The 7,248-nt window shown below is 53.0% G+C and overlaps 1 pseudogene; it reads left to right on the top strand.

Annotated features, from left to right (window-relative positions):
• The first annotated feature begins 766 nt into the window (after nt 1–766).
• Nucleotides 767–3,263, top strand: LOC100467158 (annotated as a pseudogene).
• The last annotated feature ends 3,985 nt before the right edge of the window (nt 3,264–7,248 follow it).

Genomic DNA, 7,248 nt, shown 5'->3' with positions numbered 1-7,248 from the left:
CCCCCAGTCATCTGAGTCTTAGCCGAAGCCCCAGACTGTAGAGCGGAGAGACAGGCCCCCCTCCCGGTGTTCTGTCCAAATTCACCAGCGTTCCTCACAGACCCACAGCATCTGGGAGGATAATGAAACGGTTGCGTCTTATAGCACGCTGCACGTCAGGATGGTTTGTTGTTCAGTAGCACTGACTGGAACCAGACCAAGACCTAGAAAACATCCCCACCACTTCCTGCTGGCGCCAACCCAGAGGTGGTAGTGACCTAGCCTCAACGAGGCAGATGACAGCTCCTAGGGGTGACAAAGCCACAGCATGGAAGGAACCCAGCTCCCTAAAGGACCAGGTGGGACATGGCTGTCAGCTGATAAGAAACACTCCCCTCAAGGGTTACATGAGAAAGGAATGAATGTCTTTAGTCCTTTGCCAAACAAACAAAACAAAGATGGAACAGAGAGCAAGGCCGACTTGGGCCGGCCTTCTGGGAACTTCTGTGTTTGACTGGGGAGGAGGCTGGAGGGAAGGAGGGGTCACAACGGCCAGATCAAGCCTCCAAGATGATACAATTGGTTATTCAATGGCAGGTGAAATATGTTCTGGGCAGAGATATGCGGGGAGCTGTAAAAACAACTCACAGGGCTCTGACCCAGCGTGGGTGGACATGGAAGGTAGCCCTGAGGAAGTGATGCTTGACCAGAAGGCTGAGTAAAAATTAAGTGGGATGGTAGAAAAGGAGGAGGGGAGGACTTTTCTGGCAACAGAAGTGGGTAAAGCATGTACAAAGTGGGTAGAGCCTATCCTCCTACTCAGGGGGATAGTGAGTTTGAGAAACTGGAAAGAAAAAAAAAAGAAGTCAGTGTGAGCCTCGTGGGTCAAGCTAAGGATTTCAGTTATGATTTCTAAGAAATGAGAATTCATGGGGTAATTCCAGAAGGAGGCTCAGCCTCTGAAAGCTGTGTGGGGAATAGACTGGGGGCAGAGAGCCGCTGGGGAGCTAAGGCAGACCCTGTCTATGGGGGGGGCTGTGGAGATAAACGGGGTGATCAGGTTTGAGAGACATTTGGGAGGTGGCTGACAGGATTTGGGGGGAACTCACGGAGTGAGAGGAGTCAGGGATGAAACACCAGTGAGATGGTATCTGGTCGGTGAGTAAACCGTAACGTCAGAGCCAGAGGAAACCTAGGCATGACCAAGTTCAAAGGCAGCTAGGAACAAGAGAAAGGGGGTCAGATTTGTAAGCAGGGGGGTGTTTGAGCAAGTCACCTTGCTCAGGGCCACTTAAGCATGAGGGCAAGGGCAGTGTTCATTCGGTCATCCAAAACACATGGTGAGTGGTGCAAGAACTATGCAATAAATAAGACAGCATAAGGTACATGGTGTGTTAGTGACAGGGCTAAGGGGAACAAACAGAGAGGGGAAGGGGGGAAGGGAGTTAAATTTTTAGCAAGAATATTTAAGGTCTACACCTATAAGCAGGGTGGGTCCATGTTCTGTGGAATCAGAGGGGGGCTCTCATTTAGACAAAATATTCACATATCTTATTTTTGCAAATGGCACAAGATACGAGACCATCTGAATCAATTTCTAGGGCCTTGGTCGGGGGGTTGCGGAGTGAGGGGGCCCAGAGCAGAACTTCAGGAGTTTCTCAGTAAATCACCCCTGCTCGTGAGTAATGGGGCTGGGGAAGGGGAGGAGTGGGACTGTGGCTGTCACGAGCAGAACCTGTTCTGTGACTTACAGCAAGTCATTCAATACCTCTGACCCCCAATTTCCTGATCTGCAAATGGGGAAAACGATATCATGTCCTTTTAAGGTTTTCAGGAGTAAATAAGGGCATATCAGTAAAGATCCTGGCTCATAGTAACACATAGTAGCTAGTATTTTAACTGTTATCCCTACTCCTCAACGATGGAGAACCATGAGCTCACCTTGGAGAGGGACCAGAAAGGACCAGAATAAAGAGGGGATTGTGAGCCCCGGTGACAGGGAGGCCCCAGGCTGCCTGTGAGTCCTGGCCTCAGTGACTCTGGGATGCACACACCGTGGGACCGGTCTCAGCAGTGGCCCTCGTGTGCCACACTATGCCGTGCAACCTGTGGAGATCACATGTCCAGTGAAGACCCAGCTGCCCCCATGGACCTGGGTGTGTGAACGGGGTGAGCAGAGTGGGGGCAGGGCACACAGCTGACATTCATTGCCTTCTTTGCACAGCTGCTACAACGGTCCCCAGAGCCTTCTCTCTCGTGCACAAAGGCAACTCTTCTGGAAAAATTGATCGCCCTGGTTACAGAAGAAGAGGCAATGGTCCCAAACAATAAAATCATTGCGGCAGGTGTTGGATACATTGGTATGGCACGTGCCATCGGCATTCTGGGAAACTCTCTGGCTGACGAGCTTGCCCTTGTGGGCTGTTTTGGAAGATCAACTCCAAAAAGAAATGAGGCTTCTCAGGCATGGGAGGGAGCTCACTTCTTCAGATGCCAAAAACTGTGGCAGATAAAGATTACTCTGTGTCCACCAATTCCAAGATTGTGATAGAAAATGCAGGAGTCTGCCAGCAAGAGGAAGAGAGTCGCCTCAATCTGGGGCAGAGGAATGTTAATGTCGTCAAATTCATTATTCTCCAGATCATCAAGTACAGTCCCAATTGCATCATAATTATAGTTCCCAGCCCAGCGGATTCTCATATTCTCACATATGTTACCTGGAAACTAACCGGATTATCTGAGCACCACGTGATGGGAAGTGAGTGTAATCTGGAATCTGCTAGATTTCGCCATTTTATGGCTGAAAAACTTGGCATTCATCCCAGCGGTTGCTGAGTTTGGGGAGAACCTGGTGTCTCAAGTGAGGCTCTATGGAGTGGAGTGAATGTGGCAAGCGTTTCTCTCTAGGAACTGAATCCAGAAACGGGAAGGGACAGTGATAATGAAAATTAGAAGGAAGTACATAAGATGGGTGACCGGAAGTGCCTCTGAAGCGATCAAGCCAGAGAGATATACCCGCTGGGCTATTGGATAAGTGTGGCTGATCTCATCAAATCCATGTTGAAAATCTATCCAGAATTCATCCCATGTCCATGATGGTGAAGGGAATGCATGGCATTGAGAACGAAGTCTTCCTGAACCTTCCATGTACCCTGAGTGCTCAGGGGTTAACCATCGTTATCAGCCAGAAGCTGAAGGGTGACCAAGTAGCTCAACTCAAGAAAAGTGCAGATACCCTGTGGGACATCCAGAAGGATCTAAAAGGTCTGTGACTTCTGGGTTCTAGGCTACAGAAATTTTAAAACTCCAAAGTGATTAACCATGCATCTCTACTTTTCCTCCATGTACGTGGAGTATAGTTTGCTTTTTATCTCCCTAGATACGTGAGAATCAGAGCCCACGCTTGGTTTAATGCTGGCAGTATGAGCCCTTGAACAAACAAAATCAACTATTGGGGAAAAAAAGAAGAAAAGCAAAAAGAAAGAAAAGAAAGAAAGGGGGTGGGGGCTGGGGGCTCAGGCAGGCCTGGATTCCCGTCCCGCCACCACCTCTGCCAGCCTGCGAGTGTGGCCAGACCCTTCACTGCCTCAGCTGCCACTTCTTGAGCTGTCACAAGGAAGGCAGGACCATCCTACCACCACCGTGCAAGTGGGTTGTAAGGACATGCTGTGCAGGTGTGGACAGAGCACAAGGCCACCGCTCCTGCCTTCCTCCTCTCCCAGTCAGACCCCTGTTCCAGGACCTGTATCCAGGCAGGGATGGGCTGTGACAGCCTCGGACACCCGGTGACCGAAAGCTCCCCCCGGCCCTGGGTGTGTGGCTGGCACAGCAAATGCTCTGCGGAGTATCACAAAGCAAGCTCAGCCCGCGGTGGGTGCTGGTGACGTGTGATGACTTCGAACAATTAAACCCACAATCAGAGGCTGCTCCGAATTGGCTGCTGTGGGTTTGTTTGCCCACGAGTCACAAGCATCTTGCTGGGAGTGTGCCTCAGCCGTTAGCCCTCAAAGTTCTGTTGCTAAGAGATTATGAACCAAATGATGTTTCCAAAAAATAACCACTACAGGATGTTCCAGGAGAGAGTCATAATTAACAGCCCAAACAGAACGGATATGCTGTTATTGATAAATCCTTACAAGAGCCGAGGAATGGGACCGCTGGGGGGACAGCCCGGCTGCGCACAGCCTATGTCAATGTCTGGCTTGCCAAGGTTTGAAATACAAGATACAGTTATCCATGAAAACCGTAAGGGACATAATACAAAGTCCTCACGATTCCAAAAGCTCTTTCTTCAACCAAGACGTATCTGTTGGAGGCCTGCGGGTTGCCCAACGCGTGCATGTTTACAGCGATCTCAGCCACGTTTAGTAAGCAGACGGTCCCTAAGTCTAACACGGCTGTAACCGCCCCTTGGTGACACAGTGTCTGGGTGTGATAACTGATGAAGTAGTCTCATGCAGCCGCGTGCAGCCGCCTCCACTCTTGCTCTGTTGCTGGGGTAACAGGAACCCGCCAACTAACAGAAGCTCAGGTTAGAGCAGGACAGTTTCCTTCACAGGATGTGCACAAACAGGGCACTTGGGAGAAGCTGATCATAATCTGGCACCTAGAACAGTTCTGTCCATGCGATATTCCCGGGAAGATGCGGCCATTCTGCTCCAGGTCCTCCCCAGAGAAAGTCTCCTGGGTCACCCCCAGGGGATCTCTGTCAGGCAGGTGAATGAGTGCAAAGTAGCATGCTACCCCCTCCTGCCACCCTGCACCTCCTCCCCTCTCAAGCCCCCATCAGTCCCCTCTGCATTCTCTCTGGCCAGGTCCTGGGTTGCCTAATGGTCTACGTTTTACCCCCCTGGGACAGGTAGTGGAGGACAAGTTGTGTTCGTCCCTCTCATTTCACAGGTGAAGGAGCCGAGGTCCAGAAAGACACAGTGAGGTGTCAAGGTCACGCAGCTAGTAAGTCAGGAGGCACGTGCGAGTCTTCCGGCCCTGCATCCCAGGATCTTCACTGCTCCAGACCCCCAGGCTCCTGAGGTTGGAAACCAGCAGGTGCTGCAATGGCTCCCAGAAAGGGGTCAGGGTTTCCATGTGCCAACCCCGCTGACCCTCAGACACCGTGGGGCGTTCAGGGAAGGGGTACAGGGCCACAAGGGGCCTTCCTCCTTCCTTCAAGGGGCAGAAGAAGAGGTCATGAATAAAGCAAATCATTGAGACCCCAGACTTAGAAGCTTCTTTTGCCTGTCACTATGTGGGTGACCTCAGGCAAGGTACTCGATCTTCTGCAGTGCTGTTTCCTTTCTAAAAATTAGGACAGGCACCTCCCTCCTTTATAGAGTTGTTACGAGGAACGCACAACATTAGACAGTTAAAAGTGGTCAGCAGGGTGTGTGGGAAACCCTTGACGGCGGCCATGGCCACAGCTCTCACGATACCGTCATTCTCACTCCCGCCAGCCCCCACTCCTGCTCAAGACCTGGGGTGCAGGTGGCCAGGCGGCTCGTGCCAGCTGGAGCGCCATTGTAGTCCCTGGTGGTGACTGGCCAGGGTCAGGAGGGCATCCGGTGACAAAGGGACACATTTCCCAGGGTCCCTGGTGATAAATCCTTAACGTTTCAGAAGCTGGGCTCAAGGAATGGAGAAGCAGCTTTGTGGGTTTCTGTGCCTGTCTAAACACATGTGCTTCCAATTGGCTCCCTCGGGCTGGAATTCCCCAGTGCCCAACCCAGCAACCTCCATTGCCCGGTGCCCCCCGCCCTGAATCCTGCGGGGGCTTCTACCCTTGGCCAGAGTTCCCCCAGGGCCTCAACACCAGGCTGCTTCCTCCCCCTGGAGTGGGAAAGAGCTAGCCAGGGCAGGGTGCCTCCCTAATCTGTCTGAAAGTTGCTCCTCTGAGAGTCTTAAAACCCCAGCCCGGAGAAGGACAGCTAGGGAGGGCAGGGAGCCGGACAGACGAAGGCCCGAGGCGGAGGGTCATGAATTCACCAGCCCTGCCACTTGGCACCCGCCCCCAGCACAGTGGCTCTGTTATCCTGTGGGGTCAGGACGCTGTTTCTGCCGAGTCATCCTTTCTTGCCCAGAGGGATCCTGGCCCAGAGCCACATTCCTGGGGGGGTCTGAGTGCCACAGAGGACGGAAACTTCCTTTCTCACCAGACCCCAGCACTCCAGCCCAGCACACAGTCCGGTCTCCCAGCAGCCTCTGCCGGCAGCAAACGCTCTCCTCTGAGCCTGTGTGGGTCCTCCCTGCAGAGCCCCTGCCCTCCCTAGACCCTGACTCTGGGCAAGCTGAGAACATTCCACAGGGAGGGAAGGATGCTAGTGTGCCGAGGGAGGAGAGCCTGGGTCTGAGGGGAGGGGGCCAGATGGGCATTGAGGAACCATTTAAAACTCTCCACCTGCCCACTCACTGGACCCTCCTGCCCGTGGGGGTTCATCAGCCCCATGGAGAAGGAGCCTACTATTCTAGAAGAGGCCTGGGCAGGGCTCCTCTCAAGCTAGAGACTAGACAAGGCAGTCTAGAAGCTTCATCCCTAGGCCCATGCTGCCCCCCACCCAGCACCTGCAGCATCCCCTTGTGCAAAATTTTAGCGTCCCCAGACCAGCAAGGGGCCACACCTTCGGCAGAGCTCACGGTTCAGGAACCTACGTGCCGGGGACCATACTAGGCACTGGCCCTTAGCCGTGGACAAGGCACACGTGGCCAGTGCTGGTATCTCTCCCGTCCTTTCCAGGCCCACCAGCCGTGCTTCAACTATGCCGTCAGCCCAGACTGCTTGGGTCCCCGCTCCCAGCTGTGTGAACTTGAGCAAGTTACTTTACCTCTCTGGACCTTGTCATATCTATAAAATGAGGCCAAGCTAATACCTACTTCAGAGGGGTGCTAAGAGAGGTCAATGAGTTATTATGAGTTAATATATATATGTGCATATATGTTAATATATGTAAAATGTTTAGAAAAGTTCTTGGCACAAAGACTTCGGGGGGGGCATATGTGCAGGTGTGCACGCTACGTCTTTGCTCCCTACCCTCTGCCTGGAATGCTTCCCCCCTTCTCTGCAGGAATCTGGGGGCTCAGCCGTGGCAGAGTTTCCAGAAGGGAGGGCTGATGGGGGCAGGCCTACGTCAGACCACAGCCCTGCCACGGCCCCCAGCTCTCGCAGAGCACTTCATACTGCCCCGTGAGTCGCTGAGGGAAGGGGGCTCAGGGAGCTAAGACACCTGCCGGAGGCCGCAGCCCCAGTCCGGGTTGGAGCTGAGGGTGGAGCTCGGGTCT

Source organism: Ailuropoda melanoleuca, chromosome 2 (genome assembly GCF_002007445.2).
Source record: "Ailuropoda melanoleuca isolate Jingjing chromosome 2, ASM200744v2, whole genome shotgun sequence".
Taxonomy (NCBI): Eukaryota; Metazoa; Chordata; class Mammalia; order Carnivora; family Ursidae; genus Ailuropoda; species Ailuropoda melanoleuca.
This window is presented reverse-complemented; position numbering and strand designations above follow the sequence as displayed.